Source organism: Protopterus annectens, chromosome 14.part0 (genome assembly GCF_019279795.1).
Source record: "Protopterus annectens isolate FY-2018-M chromosome 14.part0, PAN1.0, whole genome shotgun sequence".
Classification (NCBI taxonomy): domain Eukaryota; kingdom Metazoa; phylum Chordata; order Ceratodontiformes; family Protopteridae; genus Protopterus; species Protopterus annectens.
The window spans coordinates 1141163341-1141187612 of record NC_056748.1 but is presented as its reverse complement, the minus strand read 5'-3'; the positions used below and the strand labels follow the sequence as shown (position 1 = coordinate 1141187612).

Genomic DNA, 24272 nt, shown 5'->3' with positions numbered 1-24272 from the left:
TTCGTTCCTTTCTAATCACCAAACTTATTTTGGTGACACTAACATAGGTATTATAATCGCCTTTAGTCAAACCAAAACAGGTGCTGCAGTGGTCATTCTGCCTGAAGAAACTTTCTCCAAAATAACATAAGCAATCAACAATGCAATAAGTACTTTAAATCTCTCTCTCTATTAATGTAAATAATAGAAAAGTCATGTTTTTCCATCTTTTGCCATCTGAAATTCAAGGACAGTCATATTTTACTGTGATTATTTTTAAGTAATAAACCAAACATCCTATAAAGATGAGAAATCCATACTGGTCTTACCTGAAAAGACAAAGTAACTTTATTAAGACAGTGTAACTCTTGCAAATTCAAGCAGAAACAGCTGCCACTTTGATCTTCTACAGCTTTTTAAATCTGGAATAGCACCGAATTGGATGAAAAAGGTTCTAAACTTCCTTGAAAAGAGACACAAAGTATCCAGTCCAAACCCCTTCTTAGGAATACAACTAAGAAGCACATTGACTCTGACCAGTACCAGGTAGCACACTTCTTCCTGAGTTTTTTTGTTGGTTAGTCCATACATTCAGTCTAGCTCTACCTACTTCATCAAATAACTGCAGGTACCCTGTGCCAAAGGTAGTCAATGCTCAGATTCGTAGAATCATTTTTCATTACTTAAGGTGTTGAAACAGCACAACTGTGTTAACAGACAACAAAAACATCAGAGGTGTTAAGATCAGTCACATCAGGAAGGGATCAATGAAAATGGAAATGCTTAAGTTTACTAACTGATATGCATACCTTACAAGGTAGAACTTTTACCAAAATATGACTACACAAATAGAAAGCAGATAAGTAGAAGCATACCTTTCAACCTCTTAGTGCAAAAATCTGGACAAAGCCTCACAAAATGGGGGAACAGAGGTGAAAAATAAGGACAGATTTTAAATATTGCACTTATATAATTTGAAAATTGCTAAAATAACAGAATTTGTCTTAGCATGCATTTTTCTGAAGGATAAAAATCTAAAATACAAATGTATGTCATTATTTAGTGACTTCAGTACTCAGATCAGCCCAGTGATTTGCCAGAAAATCACACATTTTATGAGGGACAGACTAAAAATATAAGGCAAAAACCTGGACATTCTGTGAAAATCTGTACAGTTGAGAGGTATGAAGTCGCACTTCAACAGACCAAAAGACTAAACAATTTATCATAAAGTTAAGCCAGGGCTGGCAGAACAGAACATTACACGAGTCAGTTTTTGGAGAATAAATTACTAAATGCTTTTATGATGCCCACCATTCTTATATTGAAACAGCCCATAACGTGGGCAAACAAAAATAACAGGCAAACCACCCAAACACACATTATGCACAACTGTATTATTCAAGATTAATACAATTTTCGCAAAGAACTACCGAAATACAAGCAGACATTTATCTAGCTGTCTCAGAAATAAAAAATCCTGCAGGATTACTTACTCCTTGGAGAGCAACCAGGCAACAGCTATGAAATGTCTGACCTCAGATTTGTGTGCTCTGTCCTCAGCAGACTTGTAGTGATGAGACTGAGAAAGGACTTCCAAATGTGTTGTATTTCTGTGTTGTCTGAGGAAGTCAGAACAAAACTGTAAATTGTATTCATATGATGTCTGAGGGGAGGGATCAGACACTCTTTGCACAAATATTCAAATATCCAAATCCTGATTGCAAGATTTAAAAAAAAATGCAAGAAGAACTGAAAATAGAGTGGAGTAGTGAACAAAACATGCTGTGCAGAGAATGCTGGAAGAAAATCAGGAGCTAATAAAAACTGACAATACAAACTGTAAACAATGTCAGAACAAACAAGAACAACTGTACAAACACTGTTAATAGTGAGGTGAAAAGTGTACCGACTCCTGTGAAATGAAACAAACTAAGCACAGTAGTAGTGAGGGGTCAGCTGATACTAGCAGAAGACAGCACATGAGAACAGACTATATCCTGCTGCATGTTTTTCTCCACTTCTGCTGAAACTAGTTTCAACTACACCAAACTTCAGCCAGTATCGTGCTACATTTGTTAAATCAACACAAGGCAGGAGCGATGCCTAACATCCAACAATTGCATATTTTCAAAATATCCTCTTAAAACAAGACTCAAAAGTTTGTAGATATGCAAGAAGAATAAACATTGGGCAGTACGTAGAAGTGCAGCCTCACAGAAAAAGTTTTTTTTTTCCAGTTTGATTCTCAGCTGGGGTTCCTTCTCTGCAGACTCTATATATTGCTTCTCTGCATCTACCAGAGTTTTTACTGAGTTCATAGGTGTGTACTAGTCTAAAGGACCTGGAGCCTTTATAAGCCTAGGCCATAGAATTAACCTGGCATCGTGCCACCTGACATTAGTTCCCAGTGCCTCTGTCGAGTACAGCCACTGAAGTGATCCACGGGGTGAACTTTCTATTTCCCATCCACTCATCAAGATTTCTCTTGAAGAGGGCCAGTGAGGTGCTCTGTTTGACATGTGTGGGAAGTCTATTCCATAGCATGGGCAGTCTCTGGGTTATGAGCCTGTCCCTCCAGCATGTTCTGTTGATTGTGGAAATGAGGTTGAGGTCTCTGGAGCATGTGGTGCAGAGCGAGTGGGATTTCTTTAGATGTAGCATTTCTAACACAGTTGGGTCAGACATGGCTTTGTAAATCAGCAGAGATCGCCTCTATGTAGGTGATATGAGACAGAGAATAGTTGGGAGTTTTTTGAGTCTGTCCATATAGGGCAACTGTTTAAAGCCTAAGATCACCTCTGTGAAGTACTTTTGTGGCCTCTCCAGTTGATGCAGGTGTCTAGTGAGGTACATGCCAAATAGGGCCTAATGACTGACCTAATGAGGGGAGGGAAGAGAAGAGAGTGGGAATGACCTCTCTCTTCCTGGATGTAAAACCCTTAGTAATGAGATGTGCCACATAGGACTTTCTGACCACAGTGGCAATGTGATGGTCAAAAGAGGTTGCTGTCGACCTGTGTCCTCAGATCTCTTATAATGCCTTCTGTGTTCAGTGGACTACCATTGATGTGGTAATTCATGGGAACTGAGTTTTTCTCAAAGGGGATGATGACACATTTTTTGGCATTGAGCTTAAGGCCATGGTTCTGACACCAGTCGTTGGTCTCAGTCAGACCTTTCTGCTGGATGTCAACATCACTTGGGGAGTTAATAATAGCTCCCAACCTGCAATCATCTTAGAACTTTGTCAGCCAGAGTCCCTTTGTGTTGGGCTGGACTTCAGAGAAGTAGATACCAAACAGGAGAGGACCCAGGACCAAACCCTGTGGGACTCCACTCGTGACTGGTCGGCAGTCTGACTTGGAGTGAGCTACTTTCACACTGTGGGTTCTATCTCTGAACCAATTTGCAACCAACCCAGTGATATAGGGGTTGATGCCTAGCTTAGTGAGTTTTTCTACGATTCCTGAGTGGGGAATGGTATCAAAGGCCTTGGCCAGATCAAGGTAGGCTGTATGAACCACCTTGCCTTCATCCACGGCTCTGGTGACTGACTCAAAGAAGTTGACCAGGTTGAGCAGGCATGATCTACCCTTCACAAAACCAAACTGTGTGGGATCCAGAGTTTGGAGATTCCCTATATCCTTGTTTATTAGATCCATGATGATACGTTCCATAGCTTTGCATATCAGACTTGTCAGGCTAATGGGGCGATAGTTCCCAGGGTCTGTGGACGCTCCTCCTTTGTGGAGAGGGATGACTGTAGCAGTGCGCCATTCGGTAGGGACATAGCCGAAGGTGAGGCTGTGATTGAACAGGGCACACAGGTGTGGTTCCAGTTCACTCTGTAGTTCATTTATAACACTGCCAGGGATATTGTCAGGTCCCATAAAAGCTATATTCTTGGACTTGAACAGTGCTGTTTTATCCTGTGCAGCAGTAATACTGGATGCCTGGAAATCTACTGGTATTGTGATCCATCCTTTGGAGGGGAGAGAGGGGTAAAGTTGGCACTGAATCTGTCGGTCAGTATACTGGCAATATCTGTTGGCTTGGTATAGGAGATATGGGAACTATTGCCCCATTAGCCTGACGAGTCTGATATACAAAACTATGGAACGCATCATCATGGACCTAATAAACAAGGATACAGGGAATCTCCAAACTCTGGATCCCACACAGTAGCTCAGAGCAAATCTGGGTATTGCCGTGGAGATTCTTTATATAACTACTACAAACTTAGAATCTACCTTAAAAATCACTGGTTATGTCCCTGCTTTAACCCCGACTAAAAGCATATCTTCCACAATTTCCACTTTTCTTCTCTTTTCCTCTCCTTTTACCTTCTATTTACTTCTAAGTTATATTCCTCCACTATATAAGGGATACCTCTCAAATATCCTTTTTCCTCCATATGGTAACATTTCTGTTTGCTGACAGTTTATAAATGTAACTAATCTACTTACTCTTTTTCTATTTATGTTTTTTCATTTCTTTCCTTTAATTTCTTTTACATCTTAATATGTTAAATAATGTTAAATAAGTTGTCCATTTTTACTTCAAGAATGTTGTATCCTATAATGTAATACTATATATTGTCTATTCCCTCCTTATTTTATTCTGCTCATTTTTTTGCATACTATGTAACTGTTTTGATGTCTATGTGGAGCTTTTCTCCCCGGGCCTCTGCTGAAAATGGAAATATATCCAGTTAGACTAGCCCGGTTAACAAATGTAAAATAAAAATAAATAAATAAAATAAATAAACTATAGAATGCCTTGTGGTTGTCTTTACTATCTGCTGCAATTCTGTTCCAGATTCTTCCTGCCCCTTCCAAAGATATGCAGTAGGTGAACTAGCAATCTCCAAATTATTTGTAATGGAGTGCATGCTTGGTCTGTGAGCATGTTTGCACGTTCTCTGATAGAATGGCACCCTGTCTGGACCATGTTTCAACACCTTGCTTGTGCCCACTGACTGCAGTGGCCTTCTTGCTACGCTATAAATGATATAGTGGCTTATCAAAAAAATATACATATATGAATGATATGAATTCTTTTTATTCAGGACTGGCTTCTTGAAGATCCTGGACTATCATATGCTGTTCACAGGTAAGTATTAGGTTAGCTACCCATGTGGGCCATTCTGCAAGCCTAGCCCATTTCTTTCAGAAGGTGAGAATCAAACCCTGTATCATATGTCTGTGAAGTAAATGACTTAACCGTTATGTTAACGTCCAACCCCTACCTCAGTGAAAATAAGAGATCACACAGGTCTCAACAGAGATACTCACAGGACTTGTCCCTATAAATATACAGAGATAAGTTTTCCATTGTTTGAGTTTTATTTTTTTCAAACTATGAGCTGATTGAGTTATATTTAGGATTGGGTAACCATTTACATTTCTGACACATTTGCAGTTGCAAGTCCAGGAACAGTGAGACCTTGTGTGTAAAAGCAAAACTATATTCAGAAGGATTTTATTTTCTGCAAGGGTAAACCTCTCAGAGATAGTATATGCAGGTAGCAGGAGGGGTGTAGGTGCATGGTCCTTGCCCTCTTCCAAAAAACAGTTTAAGAAGAGATTAGTAGTTAGTTTAGCCATGTGCTGCTTTACTTCTGAATCACATTTTCATACGTCTGTGACCTTGAGTTATGAGTCTGAAATGACAACAAGAACCTTAGATCTCTTTATTTTCATATTAGTTTACAGCTGCTTACAAGTGTTAGGGTAAGGTTCATAGCCTGCTATTAGACATACTGATTTCAAAATCAAGTTAGTGGGTAGACTGCAGATTTTATTCTGACATATTAACTGGAGCACAATGTTTGTAACACATTTAAAGTAAAATTATTATCAGTTTTAACTTTTACTTTAAGTATAGAGTCATGTACATGTTAAGATCTTGGTTTTCACTGCTACTGTTGACGTGCAACTGTTTATAGCTCTTTGCAATTCTGACTTTTAGCCTGTTGTAGATTAGTTCAATGTATGGAGGTTTACAATTTAAACTTCACAATTTTATTTTTCAGATGTACTGTTACTGTGCAGCATTCAGAAGGACATAAAGTTCATAATACATTTTCTACAATTACCCTTTACATCCACTTTTGAAGTAAACTACACCTGTTAATGTAGCCTTATCTTTAAACACTTCCTGAAGCAACTGTTTAAACTGAAAACATAGCGATCAACACTGTGTGGCTGAAGTAACTGAAATAACTTGTACTCTGCATTACTCTCCATGTACAAGAGCAATACATTCCATGTTTGCTTTTTTTTTTGGTCCACGAATGCTTGTGATAGCACAGAACCTTCTACCTATTGTCAAAATAAATGGGATCAATCTATCACACACACAGTACAGCACTTGATTGAGCGGGAATGAAATGGTAAAGAGAATTGTTTCTGTATTTCCATTAGTAATAGCATGAACTGTTACACTAATGGCTGTTGCAATGCTTTTGAGAAAGCATAGTTCCTAGAAAAAAAAACACCTTTTCAAGGTAACCATGGACTCCAGCAGTTTTGCCACAGCAAGATGCAGCAATAAATGCAAACAACTGTACTTATAACAGTTATAACAAATTTATGTGTTTGCCACATTTTAGGTCTGACTGATTGGCGAGTTCAACTGAAAGAACAAAATACCTGGGTTATAAATCCGGATCCACCACAAAAATGTAAATAGCAAAAACAAGCAGCCCGTTACCACAAATAGGTTCATAGGTTCATATGTTCATACTAGGCTATCTGCCCTGGGGCATTTATAAGCCTAGCCCGATTGTGTTTGGCTTACGCCACCCCTTGATTTGAGTATACTGTGCCCTTTTTAAAGTTTAGTTTACTGTGCCTCTGTCTAATAGTGACACGGAAGTAATCCCCAGGACAAACCTACAATCCCCCATCCACTCCTCAAGATTCTTCTTGAAGAGAGTCAGTGAGGTGCTCTGCCTAACATGAATTGGAATTCTATTCCAGAGCAAAGGGAGCCTCTGGGTTATGAATCTGTCCCTCCAGCATGTTCTATTTATTTCTGTGCTGAGGTTCAAGTCCCTCGAGCGCGTGGCTCTAAGGGATTTAGATTTACTGAGGTGGAGCATGTCCATTAATCCTGGGTTGGGCATAGCTTTATATGTCAGGCATAGATCGCCTTGAAGTAGGCGGTATGCAACTGAGTAGAGCTGGAGTTTTTTTTAACCGAGCAGCATATGGCATCTGTTTGAGTCCCTTGATCCTCCTGGTGAGGTACTTTTGGGATCTTTCTAATTGCTGCAGGTGTCGGGTAACGTACATCCCAAAGGGGGCATGTATTCTATGATGGGCCTGATGAGGGATGAATAAAGTGGCACGATTACCTCTCTTGATCTAGATGTGAATCCTTTCATGATGAGGTGGGCTATGTAGAAGGTCTTTCTAACCACTTTGGCAATGTGGTTGTCAAAGGACAGATTGCTATTAACTTGGGTCCCCAGATCCCTAATTACTTTCTCTGTACTTAATGGGTTACCACCTATGTGGTAATTTGTGGGCACTGTTTTTGCCAAAGGGTATGACTATACACTTTTTGGCATTTAACTTTAGACCATGGCACTGGCACCAGTTATCCATCTCTGCGAGACCTTTTTGAAGGATGTTTGTGTCAGCTGGAGAGTCGATTATGGCGCCCAGTTTGTAGTCATCTGCGAACTTGGTGAGCCATAGTCCTCCCATGTTGGCCTGTACCTCAGAAAAGTAAACACTGAACAAGAGAGGTCCCAGGACAGAACCTTGTGGGATGCCACTTGTGACCGGTTTCGAGTCTGACATGGCTCCAGCAACTCTGACTCTGTGGGTTCTGTCTTTGAGCCAGTTTGCGACCCATCTTGTGACATAGGGGGTTTATATTTAGGCTGGACAGCTTATCTATGATGCCCGAGTGGGGTATTGTGTCAAATGCCTTTGCGAGGTCCAGATAGGCTGTGTGGACTACCTTCCCTTCATCTATGGCCTTGGTGACTCTTTCGTAGAAGTCAACCAGGTTCAAAAGGCAGGATCTGCCCTTGACAAAGCCAAATTGGGTAGGATCTAGTGTCTGTAGGTCCCCAATGTCTTTGTTTATGAGTTCCATGATGATCCTCTCCATAGCCTTGCATACTAGGCTAGTCAGGCTTATGGGGCGATAGTTTCCAGGGTCCGCAGAGGCGCCACCTTTGTGGAGTGGGACCACTATTGCTGTACGCCATTCTTTGGGCACATATTCTGTAGTGAGGCTGAGATTGTACAGCAGTTTTACTTGATGGATTAGTTATTCTTGGAGTTCATGTAGGACGCAACCCGGGACACCATCTGGTCCCATGGAAGCAGTGCTTTTTGCTTTGGAGAGGGCGGCCTTCACCTGAGCATCAGAGATGTTTGGGAGGCTGCACTCTGCCGGGATAATTACTTGCTCTTGGGGGGGGGGTGGAGAAGTTTGCACTGAACCTGTCTCTGCCAGGATAATGGCGATGTCTCTGGGTTCAGTGTATTTTTTGTCGTTTAGAATCAACTCAGAACAAGTCTGGGAGTTGCATCCCAGGTTCCTAACATAACTGAAAAAATCCTTATGATTGTCTTTAGTGTCCTGTGCAATTTTTCTCTCGAAGCTGGCCTTGGAGAATTTTATGAGGGATCGTAATTTTTTGCTAGTACTGATCAGAGATGCCTTCCCTTTTAGGGATTTTGCTCTATCATGTAGTAGCTTCTGCCTTCTGTTGTACAGCTTATTTATGGCTGAGGTCCACCAGACTGGACGCCTGCCTTTGGATGACTGGGTCTTGATTTTGTTTGGGATAGCATGATCCATGCATTCCTGGAGATGTCCGTAGAATGCGTTTATACAGGATTCTGCAGTTTTGGGCCGTAGTTTCCACTGGCCCTGGGGCCTTGAAGGATTCCACTTCAGTTTTGAGAAGTGTGAAGTTCGCTTTTGAGAAGTTTTTCACTGTGGTTTTCTGGGCTGGGGGTGGGGTCGGGATGTGGATATCCAGTGAAATTAATTTATGGTCTGATCTTACCAATGAGGGATATACTTCTGGTATGGAGCATAGAGTCCCCATGTTGGTAATGATCAGGTCTAGTATGTTTTCCCCTCTTGTGGGAGTGGTGACTAGTTGTTCCATAGCATTGGAGTTTATAAATTCCAGGAACCTTTGGGCTAAGGTGCTGGGGCTTGAGTAATGCTCCCAGTCTATGTTTGGGTAGTTGAAGTCACCCAATATAATGGTGTTCGGAGAGATCTTAGTGTTCTCCAATGTTTTCAGGAAAGCCGAGTGGGATTCCTGACTTTGAGAGAGTGGTCTGTAGGATGCTATAAACTGAAAAGCAGTCTTGCCCACTGTCAGTTGCACATGGATGGTCTCCGATACTTTGTGCAATGCCACTAACCTGGAGGTGTGGATATCCTTGATAAATATGGAAACTCCCCCTCCTTTTGTGGTTCGGTCTAGGTTTTGGGGCCGAAAAGCATGATATGAGGTATAACCTGGTAGTGCTGGGGTGCTCTCTGGAGCCTTGAACCAGGTTTCTGTCACTGCACAGATATCGATGTTCTCCATACTGAGGAGAGCTTCGAGTGCATGCATCTTGAGGTTAAGACTTCTGGCATTTAGCAGCATTAACCTTAGTTTCTTGTTCCTTGTGCTGTCTATGGAGGTGGGTTTGACTTTTGAGCCTTGCCTAAAAAAGGCACTATGGGGGTGGCAAGAGCCTTTGCCAATATCCAAAAGCCCAGGGGTGACAGGTGCAAGCCATCCCTAGTGAAGCAATGTGGCTTGTCGAGCATGTCATCCCAGGCTGACAGACACTGGATCCCCTTTGAATGACACCAAAATTTTAGCCAATTGTTAAAATTGATCATTTTGTCTTTATACTGTGGCATCATTCTAGGTGAGGGTAAGATGCTGCTCAAGGTCAGGGTCATACCGGCCTGGGCTACATGATCAGAGAGCTCCTCTAGGTCTCTTTTTATGTAGTCGAGGGAGGTACGTCTCAGGTCATTCACGCCAGCATGTACAATGACTGAGTCATATTTGTATTTGCTTTGGAGTGACCTGAGTGCTTTCGTTATGTGGCGGATCCTGGTGCCCGACAGGCAGCTCACTGTGACTTTCTCTTTATTCAGCCTGGTGAGTGGGACGTCAGTGTGCCTGACAACAGAGTCACCTATTACAAGGGTATCAGGTGTGTTATTCAGCCTTAAGGGCTGTGACTGCTTGGCACACTGACTTTGTGTGCTATGTGTTTTGTTTTGGAGTAGCGTTTGCTTGGATGTCTGCTTTGGAGGTCTCTGTTGCTTAGGTAGATTTTTATTTAGAGCCTCCGAGTATGTTTTTGTGTATTTATGTGTTTGGTTCGCTGTTGTGGTGGGAATATGTGATACTGGAATTGTGTTGTGTGAGGTTACCTTCTCCTCCTGACTGGTTACACCAGTTTTGAGATGAGAGAGCTCAGCCTCCAGTTTGGCTATGGTTAAAGTAAATGTATTGTTGCAAATAAAAAAAACTTTCACAAAAAAATTTTTACTTGAAAAAATAAATCTACTTTAACCATGTGTGGTACCAGATTGCTTGTTTTTGATTTGTGTTTTCCACTTCCATGTCACATAAATAAACACATTAACAACCCCTCCCTTCCTTCCTGCTTTAGCTGAAAATGTAAAGTTTTTTGTTTGAATAAAAGCTTTACAGGCAATCGTTACTGTCAGTATTGTTATAATTGACAATAAGCTAGACAGAACAGAAAGTCAATATGAGGAGCTGCAGTATATGCACCAATATATATATATATATATATGGTTCTAGGTTATAACACCACACACACTCAACACATCATCAAACAACCAACAAAAAAACAATCCCTGCAACCAAAACTGTCGGTCTTCTCATCTGTCGACGTTGTAACCTAGACCCATATATATATATATATATATATATATATATATATATATATATATATATATATATATATATATATATATATATATATATATGGGTCTACTTCTTTTGACCTAACTTTCATTTGCCTGACACTCATTTTCCTGACCCCATTTGACTGACACTTCATTTGCCCGACACTTCATTTGACCGACAAGTATTATTAGCAAGAAAATGGAATATGCCCCCTTCTCCACTGTAGTGCGACCCTGGAGTTAGAATATATAGATAGGGGGGGTGGGGGGCACAGCCCCCCACTTACTTTTCTTTTACTAAACAATATTACATCAAAAGTTAACAATATCATATGAAATGTGTGGGTAATAAAAAGGGAACGTATCTCACTAGCAAAAAAAACAAGCTATCACATCTTTTCTGCTTTTAAGTTCTTTTATTAAAGAGTGGTCAGGCTTCTTGTGCAATCATCATCAGCAGCAGCCCCCCATTTTTTCTACATGGGGTCAGGGTATCCTGTTAACTGTCACCAGATCTCTTGAGTCAGTGCCGCACTCCTGCCTTCTTCAACACTCATGCCTGACTGTTGCAGATCTTTCATCACACAGTCCATCTATCTCTTTGCTGGATGTCCTCGCTTCCTCTTACCTTCTTCCTGTCTGTCCAAAATCTTCCTCACCAGACTGTCTTCTGCTTTTATGCATGTGTCTCCAGACCACTGTAAACTGTTCTCTTTCATCTTTTCTGCAATTGGAGCTACTTTGGCCTCTGCTCTTATGTCCTCATTTCTTCGTCTGTCCCACAGTGTGCATCCTACCACCCTTCTCAGGCACTTCATTTCCATCACCTCTAGCTTCCTCAGCTGTTCTGCCTTTACTGCTTAGGTTTCTGTACCATACAGTAGTACTGGTCACACCAGTCTTACACACTTTACTTTTCAGCTTGAAGGAAGTCAACCTGTGTTGCATGTTGGCTACTCTTGTACGTGATCTTGTGACCATCTCTCTTTCTGAACCATGTGTTGGTTACTATCAAGACATTTGGCAGACAGAAATCTAGAATGGCTTCTCCTTCTTTATTCCTGTTGCCCCACCCATGTGGATCCAGGCAGTCCTCATATCCTGTTCTGTCTGTCCCAATATGTGCATTCAGACACCCATTATTAACACCAATTCATGTTGTCCTGCTTTATCTAGTAGGTCCTGCAATTGCTGTCTGAATGCACCCTTTTCCTCACATAGGTTGAGATTATGAATACTGCTCTATCACTACACTGGAGTCTGATTGCTATGAGTCTGTCACTAATTCTGATGATATCCCTCACTGCCTTCTGAAACTTCTCTCTCACCACAATTCCTACACCATTTCTAGGATGTCCCCCTCCTGAGTAGTACAGTCTGGGTCCCAAGCCAAGTGGCTTTGCTGCACTGCCCTTTCATCTTGTCTCTTGGATACTCAGAATGTCCAGCGTTCTCCGCAGCTGTCCCAGGTAACCCAGACTGGGCAACTAGACACCAGCTGGCCAGTAGCTTATTGACTCAGGGCTTTATGGTGGGCATATACTGGCCAATAGGGGCACATATACCCCTCCCATCATCAGCAAGGGTCCCTGGCGTAGTTCAGAGTAGGCCGGGTCCTCAACACACTTATCACTGGTAACTACCCATGCCCATTTTGCTGACATTAGTCAACATGACCAAATTGCCTAGAGCCATGTTTTACACCATCGAGTAGCTAGCCCTACCACGGCACTCAGTCTGTGATCCATGTTCTCCTATCTTGAGGATATTGCGCACCACAGTAGATGCCCAAAGCGGTTGGTTTGTACAACTCTTCCCCTATAGAGCACCATGTAGAGCCTGCACTGCTGCTCACAGCTCCACTCAATAGTGAGTTTGAGATGGAAACACTTAGCATGCTTTTCAGACATAGGAGAAATGCCACGGAGACACAGGGAGAACGTGCAAAGTCCAAACAGGCATTGGTATGAGGTCAGGATCAAACCTTGTGCATGTGAGGCAAAGACTTTAACCATTATCCCAACTGGTCTCTCAACAAATATATATATCTATGTATATCTATATATATCTATATCTATATCTATATCTATATCTATATATATATATATATATATATATATGGATCTAGGACATTTCACCGAATGCACATTTCGCCGAAACTCAGATCACTGAACACAAATCACCGAAAGCACAATTCACCGAAACACATTTCACTGAAAATGGTATATGGCCTTGTCTCCACTGTAGTGTGACCCTGGAGTTGGTATATATAGTAGGGGGGTGTGTGGGGGGCACCACCCTCACATTGGGGGGGGGGTGTGGGAGGCAGAGCCCCCCACATATTTCAAGTATATATCATGTTTGGATAAGAGTAATAGATTGCAATTGCAAGTATGCATGTATAGTGTAACACATTTAAAATATGTGGGGGGCTATGCCACCCACACCCATCGTTGTGGGGGGCGGTGCCCCCCACACTCCCCTACTATATATACCAACTCCAGGATCATACTACAGTGGGGAGAAGGCCATATACCATTTTCGGTGAAATGTTCTTTCAGTGAATTGTGTTTTCAGTGAATTGAGCTTTTGGTGAAAAGTGCACACTAATTTAACATTCGGTGAAATGTCCTAGATCCATATACATATATATATATATATATATATATATATATATATATATATATATATATATATATATATATATATAACTTGCAAAACAACCCAGCCACTGAGGATGCACAAGCCAGTGCATTTCTTTGTGCCAGTCCCAAGCCTGGATAAATGGGGAGGGTTGTGTCAGGAAGGGCATCCGCTGTAAAACTTCGCCATATCTTTTCATGCAGTCACCAGTTATTATTTGCATACCGGATCGTTTGAGGCCCAGGTTAACAATGACCGCCACCAGTTCTGTTAGCCAACAGGGTGCTGGCAGAAATTGGGCTACTGTTGGCTGAAGGAGGAGAAGAGGCGAAAGGTATGGCCGAAGGCAGGAAGAGAGGAGAAAGGCTAGGGCTGTGGTAGTGAGGGTCGGAACTTTGAATTTTGGCAGTATGACTGGTATAGGGAGACAGCTAGCTGATATGATGGACAGAAGGAAGGTTGGTATATTGTGTGTGCAAGAGACCAGATGGAAGGGGAGTAAGGCTAGGTGTATTGGTGGTGGATCCAAATTGTTTTATCATGGTGTGGATGGGAGGAGAAATGGCGTAGGAGTTATTCTGAAGGAAAAGTATGCGAAGAGTGTTTTGGAGGTGAAAAGGGTGTCGGATAGAGTGATGTTTATGAAGCTGAAAATTGATGGTGTAATGATTAATGTTGTTAATGCATATGCTCCACAAGTTGGGTGTGCAATGGATGAGAAATTTTGGAGGGAATTGGATGAAGTGGTGATGACTGTACACAAGGGTGAGAGAGTGGTGATTGGAGCAGATTTCAATGGGCATGCTGGTGAAGGGAACAGTGGGGATGAGGAAGTGATGGGTAGGTATGGTGTTAAACAAAGGAATGCAGAAGGTCAGATGGTAGTGGATTTTGCAAAAAGGATGGACATGGCTGTGGTGAATACGTATTTTAACAAGAGGGAGGAGCATAGGGTGGCATACAAGAGTGGAGGAAGATGCACACAGGTGGATTATATCTTATGTAGGAGGGCCAGTTTGAAGGAGATTGGAGACTGTAAAGTGGTGACCAGAGAAAGTGTAGTTAGGCAGCATAGGATGGTGGTTTGTAGGATGATGTTGGTGATCAAGAAGAGGAGGAGGAGTGTGAGGGCAGCACCAGGGATCAAGTGGAGTTCAGGGATGAGTTAAGACAGGCACTGGGTGGCAGTGAAGAGTTACCAAATAGCTGGGTAACTACTGCAGAGCTAGTAAGGGAGACAGCTAGAAAGGTGCTTGGTATCACATCGGGACAGAGGAAGGATGACAAGGAGACATGGTGGTGGAATGAGGAAGTACATAAGAGTATACAGGCAAAGAGGTTGGCAAAGAAGAAGTGGGATTGTCAGAGAGATGAAGAAAGTAGACAGGAGTATAAGGAAATAAGGTGCATGGCAAAGAGAGAGGTGGTGAAGGCTAAGGATAAGGCATATGAAGAGTTGTATGAAAGGTTGGACACTAAGGAGGGAGAAAAGGACCTGTACCGATTGGCTAGACAGAGGGACCGAGCTAGTAAAGATGTGCAGCAGGTAAGGGTGATAAAGGATAATGACGGAAAAATACTTACAAGTGAGGAGAGTGTGTTGAGGAGATGGAAAGAGTACTTTGAGGGGTTGATGAATGAAGAGAATGAGAGGGAGAGAAGGTTGGATGATGTAGGGATAGTGAATCATGAAGTACAATGGATTAGCAAGGAGGAAGTGAGGATAGCTATGAAGAGGATGAAGAATGGAAAGGCTGTTGTCCCAGATGACATACCTGTGGAAGCATGGAGGTGTTTAGGTGAAATGGCAGTGGAGTTTTTAACCAGATTGTTTAATGAAATCTTAGAAAGTGAGAGGATGCCTGAGGAATGGAGAAAAAGTGTTTTGGTACCGATTTTTAAGAATAAGGGTGATGTGCAGAGCTGTAGTAACTACAGAGGGATTAAACTGATCAGTCACAGCATGAAGTTATGGGAAAGAGTAGTGGAAGCTAGGTTAAGAAGGGACGTGATGATTAGTGAACAGCAGTATGGTTTCATGCCGGGAAAGAGCACTACAGATGCGATGTTTGCTCTGAGAGTGTTGATGGAGAAGTACAGAGAATGTCAGAAGGAGTTGCATTGTGTTTTTGTAGACTTAGAGAAAACATATGACTGGGTGCCTAGAGAGGAGTTGTGGTATTGTATGAGGAAGTCAGGAGTGTCAGAGAAGTATGTAAGAGTGGTACAGGATATATACGAGGGTAGTGTGACAGTGGTGAGGTCTGTGGTGGGAGTGACGGATGCGTTTAAGGTGGAGGTGGGGTTACATCAAGGATCAGCTCTGATCCCTTTCTTATTTGCAGTGGTGATGGACAGGTTGACATATGAGATCAGACAGGAGTCCCCATGGACTATGATGTTTGCAGATGACATTGTGATCTATAGTGAGCGTAGGGACCAGGTGGAAGAAACCCTGGAGAGATGGAGATATGCTCTAGAGAGAAGAGGAATGAAGGTCAGCAGAACAAAGACAGAATATATGTGTGTGAATGAGAGGGAGGATAGAGGAATGGTGAGGATGCAAGGAGTAGAGGTGGCGAAGGTGGATGAGTTTAAATACTTGGGGTCAATAGTTCAGAGTAACGGTGAGTGTGGAAGAGAGGTTAAGAAGAGAGTACAGGCAGGATGGAGTGGGTGGAGGAGTGTCAGGAGTGATTTGTGACAGACGAGTACCTGTAAGAGTGAAAGGGAAGGTCTACAAGACAGTAGTGAGACCAGCAATGTTATATGGGTTGGAGACAGTGGCATTGACAAAAAGGCAGGAGTTTTAGCTAGATGTGGCAGAGTTAAAGATGTTAGGATTTGCACTGGGTGTGACGAGGGTGGACAGGATTAGGAATAAGCATATTAGAGGGTCAACCCAGGTTGGAAAGTTTGGAGACAAAGCCAGAGGCAAGATTACGTTGGTTTGGACATGTGCTGAGGAGGGATGCAGAGTATATTGGGAAAAAGATGCTAAGGATGAAGCTATCAGGTAACAGGAAAAGAGGAAGGCCTAAGGTAAGGTTTATGCATGTGGTGAGAGAGGACATGCAGGTGGTTGGTGTGACAGAGCAAGATGCAGAGGACAGGAAGAAATGGAAACAGGTGATCTGCTGTGGCGACCCCTAATGGGAACAGCCGAAAGAAGATGATGATATAACTTGCAAAACAAGCACTTAATCATTAATTCAAACAAGTCTTAGCAGTTCATTGCAAAATATTACTGGCAAGCTAGATGAAAAAAATTCAGCATAACACATTTCCTTCTTGCTGTATGTCAAAAGCTCTAGTAGAAAAATTCAGGGAATTCTGCCCCCTTCCAAAGCAAACAAAATTCTCACCTCACATTATCTCTGGATTCCAGTGTCTTAACTTCATCTTGTAAATGAAAGCTACATGTTAAGCTGCATAGGTCGAAGGGGAAAAATCTTAACATCCCAACATAGTTTTAAGAAAAATAGCAACACTTTTGCAACCTGAGTAAACTACACCCCCCCAAAAAAAAAAAATCCTGTGATGTACTAAATACTGGCATCTTTCTGCACTTTTTTACTACTGTTGTTCTGTTCTTGGTTATGGGAATATTAATTGAAATCCATGTCCTCTCCTCTTCTGCCTGAACAAGGCAGGAGCTACTGTTTTCAACTGACACATCTCCTTAACATGGAGACATGCCACAACAACCTTAAATTACCTCAGGATATTTTGCAAGAGGCATCACGGACTTCCACTCCCTGTCCTTTCCACTTCTGCATTCAGTGTGTCGAACAGAAAAAGTCCATGAAATGCTTTATATGGTTTTGTGGTTTCAAATCATAGATGCAGCAACAAGTGTGGTTTATTTGTTATGCAATGTATATCTGTCAGGGCATCCCTTGTGTTATTCTGCAGCAAGAAGCAACAGAAGAAATACTTCTGTGCCTCCGCAAATGCATGTGGCACACCTAAAAAACAGTTATTAGCATCTATAGTGCTGTTAACCATGGTTTGAGAACAACTCTGGGTCAATAAAACGTCTGCTTTTGGAAAATTAGCCATATGATATGTTAAGTGATGCTTCAGAGTTGAAGTTTTCTATGTATAACATCTACAAATGAGACAGAATGAAAAAATAATTTTATGATGCATGTCAAAATTTGCATATTCCATTCAGCCACTGACAGCTTAGAAGCAAGGCTATATAAAACAAAAAGAAAGGCGATGTGAAAAAAGAAGGAACGCCTTACAAAACAAGGAGATATGGCATATCTTCCCCTAAATTGCACTGAGACACAGCTAGTTGAAACTTAAATATAAACAAAATGGTTAAAGTTTCACAATGGAAACAAATATTAAGAACATTTTGTAAGGGGCCAACACAAATGTTGGGAATTTAGCCCCAGCCCCCCTCTTACATACATTAATTCCACAGTTACACAACCATGGAGAAAACAGAAAATGCACCATTTATGACTTACTACTGAAAATGTGATCATGGATTTCCGAACTGGGGCATTAAAAATAAGCTGAAACTCATTTAGTAATCAAAATTCACTCTCCGCCAAAGGTATGGAAGCCGAAATTATGCAAGTAGTTCACTGCACTGGTGCAGAGTACACCCCTGAATGGGGTGTGTCAATGTCCCCTACTATTAAGAGCAAGTCGGTGTGTTTATGATGCATGAAGTCAGACAAGGAGGTACACAACAGACTTATGGTGCAGCACAGGCTGGAGATGGGTGGGCAATTATTAGCAATAGGAATTTATATGCATTTTAAAAAGACAACTCACTACTGGCTACAGAATAAAATTCTAACAGTGCAGTAGACAACATGAACAAGCCCCCCCCCATACACACATACTTTTTTTTTATGATTTTATGATCAGTGTGTGCATGCCTCCAGTATTTGCTATACTGGCTTAAACATCCCAGTCACTGCATTTCAGAAAAACTGGGCTGCTGTTCTGAATGAATTAATATTTTTACATAATTTATTTAATTTACCCATTTGCTAACCTGATACACTGGCTGATCTTCAGTAACCCTTTTTATCTATGACCTGTGCCACATTTAGGTTCATGGGTTCACAGGTGTTTAATAGGCTAATGACCACAAGGGCCTTTTTAAGCCTAGCCATGCATTCCAAGTCTCTGACGAGTTCTGATACCCTTGATAAGTGTAAGTATGGGCCTGGGAGATGAACCATTTACAGGTTACCTGTATCCATTAGAGATATAGGTGCCAACCAGGGATGAATTTCCAGTTTCCCATCCAGTTGTCCAAGTTGCATTTGAATTGGATTAAGGAGGAACTCTGCTTCATGTGGATGGGGAGCCTGTTCCACAGATGGGGTAGTCTCTAGGATACATACCTCTCTCTCCAGCAGGTCCTATTTATATCACAGAGAAGGTTTAAGTCTTTAGAATGGGTAATTCTGGTGCTGTTTGTTTTGTGGATATAGAGGCGGTTCATCAGAGTGGGGTCTGACAATGCCCTGTATGCCAGGCATAGATCTCCCCCTCAAAAGCCTGTGGTCTTCATAGGACATATTACTTATGCCCTGTATTCTTTTAGTGAGGAACCTCTATGGACGCTCCAGTTGTTGGATATGCCTGGTTAGGTACATACTAAAGGGTGGGCATTGTACTCAATGATAGGTCTGATGAATGCCGAATACAGTGGAATAATGACTTCCTTGGACTTAGATGCCATACCCCTTGTTTATAAGTTGCGCAACATAGAATTATTTCCTCACCACTGTAGAAACAGGATGATCAAAGGCTACATTACTATCTTCAGTGGATATAAAAAGTGTACACACCCATGTTAAAATGGCAAGTTTTTGTGATACAAAAAAAATAAGCCCACAATAATTTATTTCAAAACTTTTCCCACCTTTAATGTGACCTATAACTTGTACAATTCAATTGAAAAACAAACAAATCTGTTAGGGGAAAAATATAAAAAATGTACAATAAGCTGGTTGCATAAGTGTACACACCCTTAAACTAATACTTTGTTGAAGCACCTTTTGATTTAATTACAACATTCAGTCTTCTTGGGTACACACCTGCCATCAATTAGAGAGACCCTGATTAACCCCAAATAAAGTTTAGCTGTCCTAGTAGGATTTTCCTGACATTTACTCAGTTGCCTGGCATAGCAGAAGTCATTGTTCGCAGAAAGTTTACAAAGCATCAAAGGGATCTCATTGCTGAAAGGTATCGGTCAGGACAAGGGTACAAAACATTTCCACAGCATTGGATATACCATGGAGCACAGTGAAGACCAGGAGTAAAAACAGCAGAAACCAGGAAACGGAGCCCAAAGATGAACACAGTGAAGACGGTCATCAAAAAGTGGGAACAATGTGGAACAACAGTGATGTTGAAAAGAACTGGACGTCCCTCCAAAATTGAGGAAAAGACAACACAAAAACTGATCAGGCTGCCAAGAGACCTACAGGAACACTAAAGGAGCTGCAGGAATTTCTGGCAAGTACTGTTTATGTACTACATGCGACAACAATCTCCAGTATTCTCCATATGTCTGGACTATGGGGTAGGGTTGCAGATTTGTTTATTTTTCAATTGAATTGTGCAGGTCATAGGTCACATTAAAGGTGGAAAAAGTTTTGAAATGATTGATTGTGGTAGCCTTTTATTACACAGAAAAACACCCAGGCCCAGCTAAAATCTGCAAAACAATACATCAAGTCTCACAAAAGCATGTGGGAAAATGTGTTATGGTCTGACGAGACCAAGGTTGAACTTTTTGGCCACAATTCTAAAAGGTACATTTGGCACAAGAACAACACTTCGCATCACCAAAGGATCCGCATGGTGAAGCATGGTGGTGGCAGTATCACGCTTTGGGGTTGCTTTTCTTCAGCTGGAACTGGGGCTTTTGACACAGTGGAGGGAATTGTGAACAGTTCCAAATACCAGTCACTTTTGGCCCAAAACCTTCAGGTGTCTGCTAGAAAGCCGAAGATGAAGAGGAATTTCACCTTTCAACACGACAGTGACCCCAAGCATAGGTTCATAGGTTAGTACTAGGCTAACTGCCCTTTTGGGCCATTTGAAGCCTAGACAGTTACCCCATGTGAGAATAAAACCCTGCACCTTGTGTCTTTAAGGTAAATGCCTTAACCATTGTCATCCTCCCACCCATCCAAATCAACAAAAGAATAGCTTCACCAGAAGACAATTTAAGTTTTGGAATGGCCCAGCCAGAGCCCAGACCTAAATCCAATAGAAAATTTGTGGGATGACCTGAAGAGGGCTGTGCACAAGAGATGCCTTTGCAATCTGACAGATTTGGAGCACCTTTGCAAGGAAGAGTGGGCAAATATTGCCAAGTCAAGATGTGCCATGCTGACTTCTACCCAAGAAGACTGAATGCTGAAATTAAATCAAAAGGTGCTTCAACAAAGTATTAGTTTAAGGGTGTGCACACTTCTGCAGGCAGCTTATTGTATACTTTTTTTATTTTTTATATTTTTCCCCTAACAGATTTGTTTATTTTTCAATTGAATTGTGCAGGTCATAGGTCACATTAAAGGTGGAAAAAGTTTTGAAATGATTGATTGTGGTCTAATTTTTTAAATCACAAAAACCTGGCATTTTAACAGGGGTATGTACACTTTTTATATCCACTGTATGCGTGTCCCTAAGTCCCTGACTACTCCACTCTAAGGGGTGTGTTGTCGATATGATAGTCACCAGGAATGGATGACTTTCCAAAGGATACTATTATGCATTTCTTGGCATTTATCAAACTGGCATTAGGTTTTCCTCTCAGACAGTACATATCAGTTTTGTATCAGAAACAGTTCCTGGTGGTTGAAAGCACTTCACCTTTTTACCCTTCCAAAAATACACAACCTACTTAAATGCATAATAATAATATTAATAACAAATAACAGGACTTAAAATGGCCTGCAAGGGCAGCCAGCCTAGAACTTAAATATGACTTAGAATGTTACCCTTTGAACTTTTATCCATGGGATAATAATTTTACCTCTGCCCATGATTCAACTGCTATGTGGTGTGCCATGGTTTCTTGACTTCTGTAATGTAACTGGTCAATTTAGAGTGCATCTTATTCTGTAAGCATTCCTTCATCCATGCATGCAGAGTGCTGTCAAATGCATTTTGTCTAATCTCGCCATGCCATACTTAAAATCTTCTCCTTTTTAGAATACAGCTTTCTTTAGTAACAAATGATCCTTTGTTCCATATGACTTCCTTTTGTTACCCTTTTGTTGTACTGACATTTGTGATTTTTTTTCTAAAATAAACTGTCTGCATCAGTTCAGTACAGATTTTGTATACTGGATGGTTTGCAGGTTCATTCAAAGAGGGTTATTGCTTCTCTTGTTGTTAACCAGGGTGGTATCTGTTCTGGATGTACATCAGAAATATTATTGAATATAATGCCCCCTTTGGTACATACCTAACCAGGCACATCCAACAACTGGAACGTCCACAGAAGTTCCTTAATAAAACAATACAGGCACAAGTAAAATGTCCTCTGCAGACCGCTGCAAGGCCCTATTCTCTGTATTTGGTTTCCTACAGGCTGCTGATGAGAGATCTATGCCTAGCATACAGGGCATTGTCATTCCCCACTCTGATGGACTTCCTGCATATCCACAAAACAAACAGTACCAGAATTACCCATTTTAAAGACTTAAAACTTGCCTGTGATATAAATAGGACCTGATGAAGAGGCAAGTATTTATCTCGGAGACTACTCCATCTTTGGAACAAGCTTCCTATTCATGTGAAGCAGAGTTCCTCCCTAACCTAATTCAAGTTCAACTTGGACAATTGGATGGGGAACAGAACTTCATCCCTGGCTTGGCACCTATGTCTTTAATGGACACATGCAACCTGTAAATGGTTCATCTCCCAGGCCCCTGCTTACACTTATCAAGGGTATCAGAACTTGTCAGAGATTTGGGATGCATGGCTAGGCTTAAAAAGACCCTTGTGGTTATTAGCCTACTAAACACCTATGAACCTATGATAACTTCCATCTGATGTCATTGAAGTACTCTGTGGTTGATATGAACTTCAAAACATTTACTTATCTATATTCATTTACTGATCAATATTGGCCAATTTCAGGCTCAGCCTGAGTGAATAAAAACTATTACTCACACACACAAACACCTACACACACACACACCTACATCTACACACAGACACACACACACACACACACACACACACACACACACACACAAATACAGAACTATAAGGAATGAGTGAGTAGTTCAGACAAACTACATAGAAAAACTGTTAATGAGGTGCATGAGTTTGTGTTCATAATTTTATTAGGCGATTTGTACTTGTTTAGGTAAAAAGAAATGCTGAGTTAAAAACTATGTATATATCTGGGTCTATGTCAGATGACAGTTTTCAGAAAGTCGAAATTCTTACGGTCGATACCATATGATCGAGTTTCCAAAAACTCGATCAACTGATAGGGACCCACAAATCTAGTTCACTAGTCTGTATATTTATAGTATTTGTTGCCCATCTGTACGCTGTATGCTTGTTGCTGCATTTTGTTCACGGTCGGGACTTAAAGTGGACTAGGGTTTAGGACTACTTCAGTTACTCAGTTAATAAAAAAAAAAAACTGCAGTTAAGTGCATTTCAGTCCTACTACTCATTTCAGGATCTACTTCTGATGTGCCATGATTAATTTATACTTGCAGCAAAAGTCCCTCAGTAACTTATACAAAAGGAAACAGAGGTGGGTATTATTAAATACCATACCAGACTGCCCATGTTAGAGTAGGTCAAGGCACTTTTTTGCTCTATTCTGGACTTAAGGTCTTGCAACTACAGTTCTATTAACCTGGTTTCGGGTAACAACTGCAAAAGTGTAAAGGTGCATCATCTGGCAATGTTTGATGTGCCTTTGGCATCTCATCTGTTTATTAATACGGTAACTACTCAAGTCTTTCCATTTTACTACTGTAATATTCCATGTCAGCACACAAAACTTCAGCCTGATTACGCTCATATTGGTGTTTGCTGTTAGTGGTTTATATGTTTGATTAAGTACTCAGTAACAAGCAAACCGCATGCACCCTGTCAAATATTGACAGTAGAACATCATGAAAGCTGAATGACTTTGTGCAATTCCAAATCACACAACTCCAGAAAAGAAAGAGAGAGAGAGAGACAGGGAAACAAAAAATGATCTGAAAGTAGAGTACATCCTTAATTTATCACTATGAGTTTGTTGAGCAGTATCCCATAAAAAGCAGCTTTATTGTATTTGGGTCTTTCTCTTTTGATTTCTCCAAATGTTTTTGATTTATAATATCATGGAGGGTGAGGACCCCATTCCTAAATCAGGGTATGATAAGAGTTAATGAAATTATTATTGCTTCAGTCTTTGACTTTTGCCCAGAGTACCTTTCTCAGACCCACAACTTATGCTCAATTGATGCCTTCTGTAGTTCATAAGGAGTTACAAGTATCGGTAGCATATTTAAGTTGTTTGAAAATTCTCTGTTCACCATGTTGCTCCTATTACTATTGGCGCTATAAGGATGCCTTTGTACTGTAATGTTCTGTTTTACCTCAACATGTCTTGGCATTTTATGACTTTGCATCTCTCAGTATGCAAGACACTATAGTGATACAAGTCTGCCGTTCCACTGATTAGTGATACTTCTGCGTTTTTTCTT

The 24272-nt window shown here is 41.2% G+C and overlaps 1 protein-coding gene across 5 annotated transcripts in view; it reads right to left on the bottom strand.

Annotated features, from left to right (window-relative positions):
- The window catches only part of ENTPD1 (ectonucleoside triphosphate diphosphohydrolase 1), a 1310478-nt gene that overhangs the window by 813976 nt on the left and 472230 nt on the right, over positions 1-24272 (bottom strand). Inside the window, exon 1 of one of the 5 annotated variants that reach the window (XM_044056934.1) lies at positions 1476-1569. The exons of the other annotated variants lie outside the window; for them this stretch is intronic. The gene's annotated coding sequence lies outside the window, so the exon portion shown is untranslated. Of the gene's footprint in view, positions 1-1475; positions 1570-24272 lie in introns of those variants that run through there. 5 annotated transcript variants of the gene reach the window in all.